The sequence below is a fragment of the Trachypithecus francoisi genome, unplaced genomic scaffold (assembly GCF_009764315.1).
Source record: "Trachypithecus francoisi isolate TF-2019V2 unplaced genomic scaffold, Tfra_2.0 Lachesis_group10, whole genome shotgun sequence".
Classification (NCBI taxonomy): Eukaryota; Metazoa; Chordata; class Mammalia; order Primates; family Cercopithecidae; genus Trachypithecus; species Trachypithecus francoisi.
In genome coordinates this window covers 81,808,430-81,826,631 of record NW_022681455.1, presented here as the reverse complement: position 1 = coordinate 81,826,631, position 18,202 = coordinate 81,808,430, and the positions used below count along the sequence as shown (strand labels likewise).

Genomic DNA, 18,202 nt, shown 5'->3' with positions numbered 1-18,202 from the left:
CCTCCTAGAGCATGAGCCTTAGGGCAGGACTTGGTTTATCTGGGTGATCCCTGTATCCCTAGTACCACAGACACCAAGTTGGCCTCTGTAAATACTTGTTGAAGGAATGAGTGTTACAGAAACTGCGGCAGGAGAGGATTGGAAAACACATTTGAATCTTTCTGCCCCTTCAAATAGGCACTCTCTCCTCTGCCCCTGGGCCAGGGTGGGCCACTGGTGGGGAATGCAGGGGGGTTGGCGTGAGCTGCATTCATCAGCCTGAACCCTCTAATAAATGCTCCATTGTAAGTCTAGAAAAGTGAAAGTGAGGGCTGGGTTCGGTAGTTCACGCCTGTAATCCCAGCACTTTGGGAGGCCAAGGCGGGAGGATCACCTGAGGTCAGGAGTTCGACACCAGCCTGACCAACATGGTGAAACCCTGATTCTACTAAAAATACATAAATGATCCTGGTGTGGTGGCACAAGTCTGTAGTCCCAGCTACTTGGAAGGCTGAGGCAGGAAAATGACTTGAACCTGGTGGAGCGGAGGTTGAAGTGAGCCAAGATCGCACTGCTGCACTCCAGCCTAGGTGACTGAGCAAGACTCTGTCTCGAAAAAATAAAAAAAGAAAACTGAAAATAAGAGCCTGCATTTGGGTAGGGGTGGAAGGCAGATTGCTCAGGAGTGGATCCTGGCCTCAACACCAGGTGTGTGGCTTTGGCCAAATTCTCCATTTTCCCTGAGCCTCAGTTCTTTACCCCTTCTCCAAAGTGGGATAATAGTCAGACCATGGTGGGATTGTGGAGATTGAAGAAGTGAGCACATATAAAGTGCCCAGCACTGTGCTTGGTACATGGTTGGCTCTGAGGATGATGACTGTAACAGAATTGGTAATATCGTGGCAGCTCTGAGACTTTCATGGTATTTAAGTATGTAATCATTTGGTATTACAGTGACATGGTAGGTAGTTCATGTAATGGGAGAGGGGGTGTGGACAAGGTCAGTTACAGAAAGGGAAGGATGTATCTGTATGTGGGAGGACAGAGAGAGAGTGGCAGAGAGATATACAGGACATACAGAGATATACAGAGAGGCAGAGAGATATACAGAGAAAAACAGAGGTGGAAATCGAAAGAGACACAGGAAGGCAGAACTAGACAGAGCGACACCCGGAGAGAAACAGAAACTAAGAGTGTATTTGGCCAGGTGCGTTGGCTCACACCTGTAATCTCAGTACTTTGGGAGGCCGAGGTGGGAGGATCAGTTGAGCTCAGGAGTTTGAGACCAGCCTGGGCAACATAGTGAGACCCCATCTCTAAAAACATAAAATAAAAAATTAGCCAGGCATAGTGGTGTGCACCTGTGGTCATAGCTGCTCAAGAGGCTGAGACAGGAGTATCACTTGGGAAGTTTGAGGCTGCAGTGAGCCGTGATTGCACCACTGCACTCCGCCCTGGGTGACAGAACAAGATTCTGTCTCAAAAAGAGGAAAGAAAAGAACAAAAGTGCATTTACTGCCAGTGATTAGGGCACAAACACTATATATATATACACACATATACACATACACACATACACATACACAGAGAGAGAGAGAGAGAGAGAGAGAGAGAGAGAGAGGCGTCCCTGTCTTGTGGTTGACATTTATCCAGTTCAGCCACTTCCACCTCCACTCCCCACCAGGGGGCAGTTGTTTGAATCCCCCAGGGGCTGAGAAGACCTGTAGGGCTCCCAGCCGGGATTGGATCTCAGGTGATGCTGGGGCAGGGGACACTCCCCAAGGTGACCAGGAGAGTATCAAGCCAAAGGAACCTGGGGGTGATTCTTAGTCAATCCAGGAAAACACACTCCAAGGTCCAGGTCAGGAGTTGGGCATCAGAGGGCCAGAAGCCTGGTAGACCTAGAGCGCAGTGGGATTGAGGTTGGAGGAAGTAAGGGATGTCCCAGGAGATGGCTGGATTGGAGCCCAGTGTGGTCAGGAACCCAGAGTGTGGGGGTGAGTTGGACTGGCTCACAGAAGAATGCTTGGGGCTGGTGCCATCTTGGTCTCAGACACCAGACATCACAGCTGATCCCAAGTCTAAGGGGACCTCACAGAACAAACCTGTCTCCCAAACCAAAGCCTGAGCCTTGTGGCAGGGACCGTATTCTGTTCATCTCTGTGTTTCTGGAGCCCAGTAGGACTCAGTGGGAGCCTCCGTGGATGTTTTCAGATGAAGGCATTGCTGGGGAGAGTTGTGGTGTGGGAGGCGGCCCCACACATGGGCTGGGCTCCTTCCTGCAGGTCGGAATGCAGCCAGCAGGGAGGGCCCGGGACCTGGAGAGCAGGGTTTCATCCTCAGCTTTGTAGGCTGATGTCCCGAGCTTTCCTGAGAGTTCACACGAGGGCTTTGCAATCCCCACTTTGCTGCATCAAAGCCTGTTGGGTCTCATGTCTGGATTCTGGTTGTCTCATATCCAAGGGGTGGAAACTTGTTCAATCTGAGGCAAAACCTTGTTTTTCTAAAGGTCATTCTGTAATTTCATCTCTCAGTATTTCTCTTGGTGGCTGTAGGGGGGCACAGGGGAGAGCAGCCACCTTTGAGAAGATTAAGTCCAGTTGATGACTTTAGTTTCTGGGGATTTTGCTGAGAACTGCAGGGATGTGGCTTTCTTAGGAGAGAGGCAGTGAAGGGCTGTGTTGAGTCCAGCCTCTGCCTGTCTCCATGTCATCTCCATGCCATAGTGTTCGTGGTGGATTTCTATGCTTTTTGTCTTGATAGCATCCTTTTATCCTTCTTCAGCATAGAACACAATGATCTCACTGCAGAGGTGGCCCCACAGCCTGGCCAATCAAAGCATTCCATCTCCTTGCCCACAATGATTGGTTCAGGGATGAGCATGTGATACAAATCAAGGCAAAGAGATTCAGTTCTAGGATGTTTGTAGCAACTGCTGGAACACCAGAAATGCTCTTTTTAATGATGAGAAGATGTAAGCTGAGAGCTGATGGATTCAACATATGGAGGGAATGTGCCAGAGAATGAGGCCAACAGACAGCGGTGCTTGAGAGAGGAAGCATGTGACCTCATCATATGAACACCTGGATCATGCTCTGTATAATGCCAAATGATCCATACACCTTTCCATTACATGAATTAATTTATTTCCTCCATTTAAAAACCCAGTGAGAACTATATAGTCACCACTTGTGACTATGAGTCCTATCACAACTGGGATAGGCTTAGCCACAAAGTACTGTGGGTCTTCAATGAGGGTAGGTAGGAGGAGCAGAGTCAGGGCCACAGGAACTCCTTGGGCTCTTCGATCTCTTTCTCCTGCCCCAATATAAGGAGCTTGAGCTCTCTTTTGGCTGTCATCTCTAAATATGACAGTTCCCTGAGCTAAGTCAGGCCTTTGGGCCTGGGATCCCCTGTTGCCAAGCCCAACTGTACCTCTGGGATATCAGTGGCACATTTAGTAAGTGTTGGAGTTGGCAGAAATAAATTCAAATTACAATAAATGTAACTGGGTTAAATTCATCCGTTAAAAATTAGAACTCTTGGGTTATAGAAATAAAAACAGCAAGATCCAACCATACAAGAGGCACATTTGAAAATACATAGAAAGGTGAAAGAGAGAAGAATGGGAAAAGATATACCTGAAAAAAATGAACCAAATAAAGCTGGGTTAACAGTTTTGTTCTCTGATTCAATAGAATTTTTTTTCTTGTAAAAATACATAGAAAGGTGGAAGACAGAAGAATGGGAAAAGATATACCTGAAGAAAATGAACCAAATAAAGCTGGGTTAATGGTTTTGTTCTCTGATTCAATAGAATTTTTTCTTGTAAAAATAGAACACTTCACAAATTTGCATGTCAACCTTCCATAAGGGTCATGCTGATCTTCCCTGTATCATCCCAATTTTAATGTATATGCTGTTGAAATGAGCATTGAGTATAATTTAAGACCAAAAATTATAAGGGAGCAAATAAGGAAATTATAGGCGGGTAAAAAGAATAACAAAACAGGAAAAAAATATATCCGTCATAAGCATATATTTTCCTAACAACAAAAACTTTATAACAAGCAATAACTGGCAGAACCTCAGGAAGAAATAGATAAATCAGCAATGATAGAGACTTTTTAACATACACACACATCTCAGAAACTAATGGAGAAACACAAAAAAAGTGAGCTGAGCTACTGAACAATACAATGAATAAATTTCAATTATTAACTATATATATAACTCTATTTCTTCTCACAAAACACTAAGGAATATACGTTTATTTCAAGCACACACATATAGAACATAAAATATGTTGGAGTCAGGAATTGGACTCAGCTTGCTCTGTTTTCAAAGCTCTATATTATTCTGCATCATGTGTGTGTCTGCGTGTATGGGGAGCGTAGGTGTTGGTAAAGAGAAACTGACTGCAGCCAGGCTGGGGTTCAATATTTGGGAGACTAGTGTCAGGTGGGGTAGTTAGGTGTCAAGACCAAATGCATGGCCTGGTTTGGGCCATGGGCATGTCTCCCCCAGCAGACCCAGGAGGAAAGCAGCCAGCCCCAGAGCCATTTTGCCTGCCCTGGTCAGGCCTGGCCCAGAGCCCACTTCTGTGTGTTTGCAAATGTGTGACAATATTGCCATGGCCTTAGCAACTTGAAACAACACACATTTCTTAGCTCACAATTCTGTGAATCAGCAGTCCTGGCCTGGCTTAAGTGGGTGCTCTGCACTAGACTGCAGTCAGGGTGTTGGCCAGAGCTGAGTTCCCCTTTAGAATCCATCTAAGGGAAGGATCTGTTTGAAGATCACCTGGTTGTTTGGAGATTTCGGCTCCTTTTAGTTTCTCTCAGGGCTTCAGTTTCTTGCTGGCTGATGGCTGGAGACCACCCTTAGCTCAAGGAGGTCACCTTCAGTTCCATGCCTTGTGGACCTCAAATGTGGCTACTTACTTCATTAAGTCATCAAGAGGGACAGCTTCCTTGCAAGAGAAGTGTCACAATCTTATGTAACATAGTCATGTACATCCTGTTACCACTGCCATATGCTATTGATTATTGCAATTAAGGGGAAAGAATTACACCAGGGCATGGCATCACCTTAGAGTGAAGTTGTCCTCATTCTTCATAACCTTAATAAATGGTAGCTTGGCAGGCTTGGCAGACAGTGCCCTGTGACTGGAAAGCTGAATGGTGTGCAACCTGTCCACTTGGATTGGGTTGCATCTGAGAGTCAAGACGACTCGGCCATTGGCTTCTCTTGGCTTGAGGGTCTCTGGCTCGTCAGAGTGGATGAGTCTGCCCTGGCATTTCTGAAGCCCAAGGAATATGGCCTCCAAATTGCCACAGTTACCCTTGCAGAAGGGACTGGAATCTGAGCCCTGAGATAGTAACAAATAACAAGACATGGGTGTCTGGGGGAAGAATGGCTCAAGCCGTGGAAATAGTGTGTGCAAAGGCCCTGGGGCAGGAATATGCTTTGGGGTATGCAAGGGACAAGAAGGAGGCCAGAAAGGGAAAGAGGGGCAGGAAGTGAGGTCAGGGATGGAGATACAGATTTCCATGGTCATGGCTAAATCTATCAGTGCACTACTGGTAGACTTTTAGGGTGTTTCCAATCCTCTGCTATAGTGAATACCCTTGTCCATAAATTTTGCCCACACTTGCAAATATGTCTGAGGGTAAATTCCTAGAGGTGGAATTGCTAGGTCAAAAGGAAAGTGCATTTCAGTTTGGACAGCCATTGCCAAATTCACCCTCCTTCCCTCCCAGACCTGACACTCCCACTGGCCCTTTCTCTTTTTTTTTAATTTTTAATTTTTTTTGAAATGGAGTCTCACTGTCACCCAGGCTGGAGCACACTGGCATGATCTCAACTCACTGCAACCTCTGCCTCCTGGATTCAAGTGATTCTTGTGCCTCAGCCTCCTGAGTAGCTAGGATTACAGGTGCATACCACCACACCTGGCTAATTTTTGTATTATTATTATTATTTTTTGAATACAGATGGGGTTTCACTATTTTGGCCAGGCTGGTCTCGAACTCCTGACCTCAGGTGATCCGCCTGCCTCAGCCTCCCAGAGTGCTGGGATTACAGACGTAAGCCACCATGCCCAGCCTCCCACTGGCGCTTTCTGAGGGTCCTCCATGCCTGTGACTTCCTTGGTCCCTGCCTAGGCTGGCATCCTGTCCTGGTTTCACACAGAAGAGCTGCTCCTGTCTCCCTGGACTCCCAGCCCCTCCCTGCAGAAGGTTGTTCGGTGCTGCAGATGGCTGGGGAGTCTAAGAGCCCCTAAGGGGACACTTTCCCTTGATGGAAATTCTCCACATTGGGAAAATTCTCCCCACCAACTGTCTTTTCCATGTGCTTTTCCCCAGGATCAGAAACTCCCCAATGGCTATTCTGAGACAATGTGTGAGTTTGCATTTACCCACAATTTGTCTCTGGCAAGGTGGAGGGCTGGCAGACTCTGCCAGAGGACAGAGAACAGAGAACACCTTGTCTGGAATGGGGAGCAGCTGTCCCCTAGTTACTGCCCATGTGATATTGTGGGGATGGAAAGGCTGGGGGCTTCTGGACCTGCTGAGGTAGAGGCTATGTGAGAGTCAATCAGCATTTACCGAGCACCTGCCATGTGGCTCCTGTACCTCTTCCTGCCCGACCAGTCCTGGTTCAGGAACAGGGCAGGGCTGAGCCTGTGTGAGCCTGTGACCTGGGGTCTCTGTGGCTTCACACCTGAGCCTGGTCAGGGCAGACAGGTGCAGACTTGGGGAGCCTCAGCCCAGGCTGCTTACCCAGGGCCTCCTTAGAGCCACCCCTTCCTCTGGAGCCCTCCCCTCTCTTGCCTCTGTTCCTCAGCAGCTTGCAAAACCAGCTAAGCCTTAATCTCTGATGGTTGAAGGGGTCTCCTAGTCCTAGACCCAGCTCTGAGCCGGAGGTAGCCCCTGCTGGGAGCACCTCCCAGAGTCACAGGCCTTCCTCAGAAGACAGGCAGGATGGCTGGGTGTGGCAGCTCACGTCTGTAATACCAGCACTTTGGGAGGCAGAGCTGGGAGAAATGCTTGAGGCCAAGAGTTCCAGATAAGCCTGGCCAACACAGCAAGATCCTGTTTCTGCGCAAAAATGAAAAAAATTAGCTGGGCATGGTGGTGCACGCCTGTGGTCTCAGCTACTCGGGAAGCTGAGATGGGAGGATCACCTGAGCCCAGGAGTTTGAGGCTGCAGTGAGCTATGATCGTGCCACTGCACTCCAGCCTGAGTGACAGAGTGAGATTCTAACTGTCAAAAGAAAAACAGTAAATAAAATAAATAAAGATGGATAGAAAACCAGCTCCTGCTCAAGGAATGTAACAGGTAAGAAGAACTGATGGTCTTTAGCAGGGACTCCAGGGCCAGTGGGAGCAAAGACAGTGATGCCTGGGCCAGGCAGTGAGATGCATGAGATACTCTGGGCTGCCAGGGCCCTGCCCTCTCTGCCCCTAGATTTGCCTGACCCTGGGCAATCTCACAGCTGCTTACCCTGATGGAGCTCTTAGCACCCGCCGGAGGGTGGACTGGGGCATGGTGCCAAGATCCCCCTCCATGCTTCTGCATGACCTTGCTCCAGCTTCGTCCGCCTGTCACTCTGGCCATACATGGCCTGGGTCCCAATCTGGAAGGCTTCGCATCTTGGATCCTGTCCCAGAACAGAGGTGGGCCTCGCAGAGCCAGACACTATCGTGGAAGGTGTCTGGGCCCCCCCTATGAGCGCCCGCTAGAGCCAGAAGTCAGGAGAAGACCAAGGGCCTGCAGAGAGGTGGAGCCAGCACATACTTCCAAATGGAATAATGCTGACGGTGTCACTCCTACTCCTCCCACAGCTCAAGACCATCTTGGGGCTCCTCATAGCAACAGTCCCACCTCTCACCCCCCTCCTAACCTCCTCACTCCTTCCCTGCCCTGGGTCTGAAACTGTGAACTCCCTTGGTCTCTTCCTGCCTCACCATTCTCTCCATCTGGGGCTCTCTCCCTCCAGAACCTTCATAGTTTTCAGGTCTCAGCTTAAATGTCATGTTCTCAGGGAGGCTCACCCTGACTTCCGTGGCTAAACTAACTGACTCACTCATTACCTTCCATATCCCCTTCTTTGCCTTCATAGCATTTATTAGACTATGAATTTTAAAAGGTATTTTTATTGATTTGTTTTTGTAGAGATGGGGTCTCATTATGTTGCCCAGGCTAGGTTTGAATTCCTGGCCTCAAGTGATCCTCCTGCCTTGGCCTCCCAAATTGCTGGGATTACAGGCATGAGACACCGTGCCTGGCTAAACTCTGAATTTTTAAATGTGTGCGTTTACTTCCCATCTTCCTTCATAAAACTGCCAGCTCCTTGAAAGCAGGGACCTTTTTGTCTTATATACTCCTTTATTTCCTGAACCATGAAGACAGCCTGTCATCCAGAAAGTGCTTAATAAACAATTTGCTGAATGAATGAATGAGTGGAAGAGACTGTGATGGAATGATAAAACACCTGGCCTTGGAGTTGGGCAGACCTGGACTCAAATACACCCCTTTCTTGCTGTGTTACCCTGGGTGAGTTGATTTACCTCTCTGAGTTTTACACTCTCATTTGTCAAGTAGGGTGTAATGAAACCTAGCCTTCCTGGGTTAAGGCAAGGATTACATAGGACAAGGGATGGTCCAGTGCTTTACAAACTGTAAAGTGCCCGGGGTAAAGAGAGGCTGTCAATTTTGGCTCTCTGGACGTTTGTCAAGGTGGCCGCTCATCCTCTCATGTTCTTAGTGCACAGGCAGCTTTCTTAGTTCCTGGCCAGTGAAACTAATTGGATGGAATCCCAGTGTTGCCGCAGGGAAGTGTGGAAGCTCAGAGCACTTAAAACTTAACTGGCCAGAAGAGTTGGATTTGCATTTCAGCGAATGAGACCAGAGGGATGGAAGGTAGTGCTGGGAGGAATGTTCTCGAGGTGGTTTGCAAAGGGCTCAGTTCTATGCCGAGGCACAAAGATTGAGCTGGCGGGAGGTGAGCTGGGGCCTGACACTGCAGGTGTAGACCGGTCACAGGCGTCTCTGCCGATCAGGGCCCTCTGAGAGCAAAACAGGAGGAGAGGGGGAGGCCCACCATGGAGTCGTGAATACAGTGAGTATTCCTGCTTGTCACTTGGGGAGATTTAACTAGATGTCTTGGAGAGGGGGTAGGGAGAGAGAGGCAGACACAGAACAGTGGCAGACAGACAGCAAGAGACAAAAACAAGAGAGATGGAGAGAAAGATGGGAGGGGGAGTCCACCCAGTGTCTCCCATGAGCGCAAACCACAGAAGGAAATTAAAACAGGCTTCCCCGGGATGCTGCACACTCCCCATTGATCTCAGAGAACCCCTTGCCTTTCATTTTCTTGTAGAGACGGGGTTTCCCGATGTTGCCCAGGCTGGTCTTGAACCCCTGGCGTCAAGTGATCCTCCTGCCTCAGCCTCCCAAAATGCTGGGATTACAGGAGTGAACCATCGCACCTGGTCCCGCACACCTACCTACCTTCCTTCCTTCCTTCCTTCCTTCCTTCCTTCCTTCCTCTTTCTTTCTCTCTCTCTCTCTCTCTCTCTCTCTTTCTCTCTTTCTCTCTTTCTCTCTTTCTCTCTTTCTCTCTTTCTCTCTTTCTCTCTTTCTTTCTTCTTTCTTTCTTTTTCTTTCTTTCTTTCTTTCTTTCTTTCTTTCTTTCTTTCTTTTTGAGATGGAGTCTTGCTCTGTTGCCCAGGCTGGAGTGCAGTGGCGTGATCTTGGCTCACCGCAACCTCCACCTCCTGGGTTCAAGAGATTCTCTTGCCTTAGCCTCCCAAGTAGCTGGGATTACAGGCGCCCACTACCACGCCCAGCTAATTTTTGTATTTTTTAGTAGACGGGGTTTCACCGTGTTGCCCAGGGTGGTCTCAAACTCATGGCCTCAAATGATCTGCCCGCCTTGGCCTCCCAAAGTGCTGGGATTATAGGCATCGGCCACTGTTCCTGTCCACCCCCATGCCTTTCATCATGCAAGCATCTTGCCTCAAACAGTGTGCGTCTAGTATTCAGGAACGTTTATCCTCCACATGGGCCCCCAAAGTTGAGCCAATCCCTTCCTCTGGTGCCCAACCAAAGAGAGACCAATCTGTTGCCAGGCTGGAAGAAAGCTGGGCTTGAACTTCCAAGCGAATGGGTCTGTGCACCTATGTGACACCTCCCTGGGGGATTCCCAGGCCTGTCAGGGACATTTTAGAGCCCACCCCCACGTTCTGATGGGAGCCTCCGCCCCACTCCTCATCCAACTCCGCATCTCTTCCGCTTCATCTGTCTGCATTCTCCCCCTGCGACCGTACCACATCCACATGCCACAGGTGCAATGTTCACTTCGCATTTTCTCTAAATCACTCACTGTTTTCACAACCTAAATTCATTCAGAAAGGAACCTTCAGATCACCACCGGAAATGAAAAGCCAGTATCACTTGCAATAAATACAAAAGAACTGTCAAAAAGAAATTACCATTGTAAAAATGTTCATGAGGAGACAGGAGCGATGGCTCACGCCTGTAATCCCAGCACTTTGAGAGGCTGAGGTGGGATCACTTGAGCCGAGGAGTTTGAGACCATCCTGGGCAACATAAGGAGACCCTGTCTCTACAAAAACCAAAAATATGAGCTGGGCATGGTGGCGAGCACCTGTGGTCCCAGCTACTTAGGAGGCTGAGGCAGGAGGCTCGCTTGAGCCCAGGAGTTGAAGGCTGCAGTGAGCGATGATTGTACCACTAGACTCTAGACTGGGTGACAGAGCAAGACCCTTCCTGAATAATAAAATAAAATAGAAACAAAAACATTCATGAAAAATCTAAAACAGTGGATTCAATGGGGGATTATTTTGTCCCCCACTGTCCCTGCCCTCCCCGCCACAAGGATATTTGGCCAATGTTTGGAGACATTTCTGGTTTTTATAACTGGGAGTACGTGGGGCTGGGGGCTGCATATTCCTGGCATCCAGTAGGTCAAGGCCAGGGATGGTGCTAAGCATCCGCTAACACCCAGGACAGCCCTGAAATCAAAGCCTTCTTTGTACCCAAATGTCAGTAGTGCTGAGGTTTAGAAATCCTGCTCTAAAATGAGCTTAAGCATCTCAGAGGGGTGAGCCCCACACTTTGGGCAGCTGTGACCTAGTTAATTCCTCCTTCTCCTTCAGGCTCTGCTGAAACATTCTGCCTCAGGGAAGCCTTCCCTGACCCCCAGAACAGAGGACCCAGCTGTAGGCTCTGGCTCCAGGGGCCCCTCTACCTCCCGAGCCCTGACTCATAGCCCTCGAGGGTGATTTCTTGCTAGTATCTGCCTTTTCCACTGGAGCAGAAGCTCGCAGTGGGTAGGGGCCATGTCTGTTCCTTCCATTGGTCTCTCTTTTTTTTTTTTTTTTTGGAGGCTGAGTCTCGTTCTGTCACCCAGGCTGGAGTACAGTGGCACAATCTTGGCTCACTGCAACCTCTCTTTCCTGAGTTCAAGCAGTTCTCCTGCCTCAGGTTCCCGAGTAGCTGGGATCACAGGCACCCGCTACCACACCCGGCTAATATTTGTATTTTAGTAGAGATGGGGTTTCACCATGTTTTCCAGGTTGGTCTCGAACTCCTGACCTCAGGTGACCCATGTGCCTCTGCCTCCCAAAGTGTTGGGATTACAAGCTTGTACCACTGCGCCCGGCCCCATTGGTCTTTTTCTGCAGCCCTCAGCGCAGTGTCAGGCTTGTAGCAGATACTCAATAGCTCCATGTGGAATGAATGAATGAAGGTTGGACCAAAAAGAGATGTGGACTCTACTCCTGGACTCACCACAGCTCGCCGGGCCCTTAACCTCTCCTCAGCCCACTTTCATTCTCATCTGTGAAATGCACACCTAATGGGCCTGTTGTGGGGATCAAAGGAGAACGGGCATGAAAGTCCTTAGCAGGGGACAAGCCAGGGCATCCATCAGGGGAGGATCCCTTGCAGAGTCGGGGTCATTCCCTCATTCATCAGTTACACCATCACGATCGAGCACCCTGGATGCCGGTTTTCCCAGGGTAATTTTTTTTTTTTTTTTTTTAAAGTTGAGTTCTTGCTCTGTCGCCCAGGCTGGAGTGCAGTGGTGTGATCATAGCTCATTGCAGCCTTGAACTCCTGGGCTCAAGCATGGGAATTTCTGGGGTAGAAATGTAGAAGGTAGAGATGAGATGGGCAGGATTGTAACTTAAGGGTGTGTACATCCAAGTGTGCCTTTCCCCTCCGTCCTGGATCTCATTCCCATCCAGTCACAAGCCCGAGATTTTTCTCCTTGTCCTCTCTCCATCATCCTCCCGGTGAGAGGCCCATCCTTATCTTGGGGGACCTGTGAGGGTGTAAGGCCACCAAATGGAGCTTAGTCCACGTGAAGAGGCATGTGGGGTGTCCAGGACACAAGTGGACACAGACGAACACAGGTGGACACAGGTGGGCATCCGGAGATACAGGTGACACAGGGACACAGGTGGACACAGGTGACACAGGTGGACATCACTCTTTGAACAGCCCTCGAGGATGTGCTGGCTGTGTCCATGAGCACACGCCCAACTCGCAAAGTGTCAACTGTCCACTCAGACTGGGAAAGGACCCTTTGTGGGTGCCAACTTCATCTCCCTTTGGCTCCTGGGGGATGTAATGGAAAGGGCTTGAAGTGGAGGCTGGGGGCCTTTTAGGGAAGCCCTGCTCATATCTACATAGTGCCTCTCATTCCTTCTGAGGACCAACCATCCCCCGCTCCTCCTCTTCTTCCCCCTCCTCCTCTCCGCTTTCTTTCTCCTTTTCCTCTCCCATCTCTCCCCCTTATCCTCCCCCTCCTCCTCCCCTTTTGCCTTCTACTCCCCCTCCCCATTCCCTGACCTTTACCATCCTCCCCACTCTTCTCCCCTTTCCCTCCTCCTCCTCCTCCCCTGCGTCTCACTCCCCTCCAGGCAAGCAACTTTAGCTGATTTCCAGGTGGAAGGAGAAGAGAAGCTGTCTGCTTGATTGCGTATTCTTCTCAACCTTTTTCTTGGAACACCTGGATGGAGGCTTTTGAAGTCTTGAAAGCCAAACCGGGCTCCTGTTCTCTCAGTCTTCTGGGACAGCTGTGCCCTGAGGTCACGGGTGTTTTCTATTTAGTTACCTAAATGCCGGCAGCCTGTCATGAATGTCCATTAATGTCAGAAATCGTCCCACCACCAGTTTGTCCTGGGTTACCCTGGACCCACCAGGTCCTGGGACCATGGCCTCTGGGCTCGCTCTGAACCCCACCTGGGGGATCTGATCCTATTCACTGCCTCCGGGCTGGATGAGGCAGCTGAGCTGAACAAGGCTGGTGGAAGTTCAGTAAACCCATCACTTGAAATTGGAAGGTCTCCATGAAGTGCCACCTCCGATTTGGGCCACTTCACTTTAAAAGGCAGAATTCCAACCAGAGTGATGCTCATGACTCCGGTGAATCTAAAAGGGGACCTTTGGAGAAAGGACAGATAAATTGGAATGATCTATGCAGACAAGACAAGGTTGGGGGGCACCTCAGTAACTGCTGACCCCCCAAAATGCTCTTCTCAAGAAGATACCAACCGGCTCACCCGCTCCCCCGGTCCTCAGAGGGCAGAGCAAGAAATTAGCTTAAATTGGAGCTGGAAAGATTTAGGTTATGTGTAAGGAGGAACTTTTTAAATCCTGAAATATGCTACCACGAGAGGCTTCGGGTTCTCAAGAGAGAGTCTAAAAATAGCTTGTTCTTTAAAAATAGGTCTGGGCAAGTTTCAAACGTCAGCTCCGCTTCTCAGGGGTGGCCTTATGTGCAGGTGCACCTGGCCACGTGGGCTCCCCCAGGGCAGAGGGCACAGGGAAAAGCCAGGCTTTGGTCTCCGTTGTGACCAACATTCGCATATTTTAGATATGTTCAGATAAGGGATTTATTTTCTCCTCTGCCCCCAGTCGATTGGTGTCATGAAACACCAGTCTTTAGTTTCTCAACTTTTTTTTTTTCCGTGGGAGACTGTTCTGGGGCTGATATTAATTAGGTCAGTTCCAACAGCTTCACCCAGTTGCTCCCAGTTTCCCCCAGTCCCTTGCCATTCCTGAGCCAGGGTTCTTCAGTGCCTGATGGTTTACTGGGAGGGTGAGTGGTCTCAGCGGTACCCGGTGCCCCGGGGCTCCCTGCCTCCAGCATCTCAGCGCCTGGGCAAGTCTGGCCCATCCTCATCCTTGCCTGCCCTGTGGGGAGGACTGCAGCTGCTCCTCCCAGGCTCGCTGCCTCCTGCTCCTCTGCCCGCCCATTCTCAGGCCACAGCCATACTCGCCTCCTCCACCCAACCACTTTGCTCCGAAAGTTGCAATTCCTGCCCCGGGCCCTCAGGATAAAGTCCAAACTGCCTCAGATGGCTTACAATTTCCCATGGAATGTCCTTCTTTATCCTGCAGCAGCATCTCTCACCTCCCACGTGCCCCACCTAACCTCCTGTGACAGCCACACCAAACCACTTTGCCTGTGGGTTTCTCCTAGCGTGGGTTCCCCTGTCCGCTCTACCCTCTTCTTCCTCCCTCTGACCCTTCCACTCTCAGCTCCTATATCACCTTCTCTGGGGGCCTCTTCTGACCGCCCCATCCCACAGACCCCTGGACTTCCCCTCTTGACTGCCCTGATACCCAGAGGTGCCCAGTCTGTGTGTCTGCCTCTCCCATCCCGTGGGAGCATGGGGAGAATAGGCTGCTTGACCCCTGTAGAAAAGCCTGAAGCACAGCAGGTGCCTGATATTTGCTCAGTGACCAACTGAAGGTCAGGGGTTTCCCTTTGCAGCTCTCCTGCCCCATCTCTCTGGTTCCAGCTCCCTCCAGGTCCCCACCAACCCCTCTGCGTCTCAAGTCCCGGACATGACACGCATGCCCAGCATCTACAAGAGTATTTATTTAAACATGAGTGCTCACCGCGTGTTCTCAGTAATAACTTAGCATCTTTAATAATAAACTCTATTATAAATCAATTAATCAGTTACCTCCCTGGTATCTCAATTAAATGGAGCGTGGCATTCGCATAAAGCATCCAAACCCTGCCAAAGGGAGCCAGGCCAGAGGCAGGGGGGATCCTGGAATTGGGGTTGTCACCACTGCTCTATGTCCTCACCCAGGGATAGCTCCAGGTGGGAGACTGTCCCCTTGGCGGGGGTCACGTGGGCTCTGGTCCACTCCCACCTTAAGGGAGGCCCAGGAACCTGCCATCCCTCTCCCTAGTGTTCAAGCAAAAGATGATTTGGGGCATCTTGGGTTGGCATTCCTGTGTGTCCTCTGGACTCAAGAGGCCCTGACAGGTGTCACCAGGCCAACTTGTCTCTCCCTACCTGAATCCCACAGCCACGTTGCCTGGGCTCACTTTAAATTCACGAGCACGGATCTCACACGACAAGCAACACTGCCCTGACAGCCGCATGCACTTCCACAGCGTGTTTGTGCTTCCCCACTCTCAGAAAAGACTATTTCACACACTCTCCTCACTGCTCCTCAACCCCCACTTCCCCAGTCGGCCGCCTCGCTCTCAGCTGGTGACCTTGTCTCTCGCTTGCTGGAGAGGAGGTGGGTTAATCTGCTCAAGAACTCAGATCCAGCCAGGCACAGGGGCTCCTGCCCAGATCCCGGCACTTTAGGAGACTGAGGCAGGAGGATCTCTTGAGGCCAGGAGTTCAAGACCAGCCTGGACAACATAATGAAACCCTGTCTCTACAAAAATAAAAATGTCAGCCAGGCATGGCAGCACTTGCCTATAGTCCCAGCTACTCTGGAGGCTGAGCCAGGAGGATCATTTGAGCCCAGCAGGTCGAGGCTGCAGTGAGCTTTGATGGTGCCACTACACTCCAGCCCAGGCAACAGAGTGAGAGCCTGTCTTAAAAAACAAAAAACAAAACTTGGGTGTCATTCAGACGCTGTCCTCCTGCTCCCTTGGGTAACGCATCCCAATTCCCATCAAAAGCCAGTCCCAATGTTTTCTAGAGCCTCCTCACACCTTCTGGCTGTCTCTGGACCTTGCTTCCACAATCGCCCTCTCGCACCCCTGTTCTGCCCGTCTCTCCCTCTCTGCCTGATCATTCTGCAGGGGCGTGGAGACATTCTCTATCTCCCATTGTTAAAACGCCTTCCCGGACAGGCACGGTGGCTCATGCCTGTAATTCCAGAGCTTTGGGAGGCCGAGTCTGGAGTGTTGCTTGAGGCCAGGAGTTTGAAACCAGCCTGGGCAACATGGCGGGACACTGTACACACACACACACACACACACACACACACACAGACACACACACAGACACACACACACACGCACACGAAAGATAGATGTATTCTATGTATATGTTTTTAAATAAACAAATAAAATGCCTTCCTGAGCCCCAGGACCTCCCCAGTTATCACCCCATTTTCCCACTTCCCCAGGCAGCATTATGGTTTGAAAGCTTTCTCTATCATTTACCCTCCTCCTCTTCTAAACCTCTGGCAGTTGACAACTCCACACTGGTTTTCCCTCAGCTCTCCTTGGCCACTCCGCCTCAGCTATCTTTGTTGGTCCTTCCTACTCTGCTTAAGATCAGATGTTGGCTTTATCCTGGGACCCTTCTCTCTCCTCTTCCTACAGTCTCTCTCCAGGTGACCTCTTCTAGGTACACTGTGTTATTTATCATTCACATATGATTCACGCATTTAAGTCTTCAGTTCTGACTACTCCCTGAATAGCAGACCTGGCCCTTCACCTGTACGCTTGCTATCCCTGCTTAGATAGAGAATAGGCATTTCAAGGCCGGGCACGGTGGCTCACACCTGCAATGCCAGTGCTTTGGGACCGAGGTGGGCAGATCACCTGAGGTCAGGAGTTCAAGACCAGCCTGACTAACATGATGAAACCCCCTCTGTACTAAAAATACAAAAATTAGCCGGGCATAGTGGCGGGCGCCTGTAATCCCAGCTACTCAGAAGGCTGAGGCAAGAGCCTCATACAGCCTAGTGGGCCTACATAGTGAGTCTCAGGTGTACATTCTTCATTCATTCATTCAAGAAACTTCTGCGGAGCTTATTTTGTGCCCAGTGCTGTTCTAAGTGCTTTATAAATATAAGCCACTGAATCCTCATACCAGTCTATGAGGTAGGCACTATTATCATCCCCATAGGACAAGTGAGGAAACTGAGGCCCAGAAAGTCAACCTACCCAATGTTACAAAGCTGGTAAGTGACTGTATTAGTCAGTTCTCACATTGCTATAAAGAACTACCTGAGACTGGGTAACTTGTAAAGAAAAGAGGTTTAATTGGCTCATGGTTCTGCAGGCTGTACAGGAAGCATGGCTTGGGAGGCCTCAGGAAACTTATAATCATGACAGAGGGTGAAGGGGAAGCAGGCATGTCTTATACAACTGGAGAAGGAGGAAGAGAGTGAAGGAGGAGGTGCTACATACTTTTAAACAACCAGACATCTCAAGAGAACTCACTCGCTATCACGAGAACAGCAAGAGGGAAATCTGCCCCCATGATCCAGTCACCTCCCACCAGGCCCCTCCTCCAACACTGTGGATTACAATTCGATGGGAGATTTGGGTGGGGACACAGATCCATACCATATCAGTGACAGAGCTGGAAGCTGGGCTCTCTCTTTCACTTTCCTGGCTCTGCTTTCCTCTGGGCTCACCTTGTGATGCGCTTGACGTTGTCTCTTAATTCTCAGCCCCCCTGGACTCAACACTCCTGGACTTAACAGAATTCAGCTTCCTCATTTTGGACTAGCTGAGGGCAGGGCTAGGAGTCATGACAGCTCTTCCTGCTGTAAGTTCTGGGGAGCACCACACCCAGCCCAGCTCTGGCCCCCTTGGCCAACATCTCCCCATTTCCAGTGTTCTCCAAGGTTTCCTTGGGGGCTGGAGGAACCATACCCACCTGACCACACCGGTTGTGAATTCCATTTATAGTTTCAGGAGTTGGGAGATTCCAGAAACCACAAGGAGAGATTTACAGCTGTGAGTTTCCTGGTGTGAGTCCAAGCCAGGAAGTAATCACGGCAGCAGGAAAGCCTCATTCATTTAGTCTCCTCTAATTCAGGAGGTGCAGTAACTCACCAAAAAGTCATTTTTTAATTCAGATGAGTTGGAAATTATTCCTTCTGATGAGGATTTGTAGGACAGATGCTGGGGGTGGACCTTGCTTTACAGAATTAACATGCTTTGAAAACATAGGCAAGG

The 18,202-nt window shown here is 49.9% G+C and overlaps 1 protein-coding gene and 1 non-coding gene across 2 annotated transcripts in view; one reads left to right on the top strand and one right to left on the bottom strand.

Annotated features, from left to right (window-relative positions):
* GSG1L (GSG1 like) overlaps positions 1–18,202 on the top strand; it is a 269,946-nt gene that overhangs the window by 196,883 nt on the left and 54,861 nt on the right. The window lies entirely within an intron of this gene.
* LOC117088830 lies at positions 3,808–3,914 on the bottom strand. Its single transcript, XR_004439360.1, has one exon. It is a non-coding gene; the product is annotated as a U6 spliceosomal RNA (small nuclear RNA).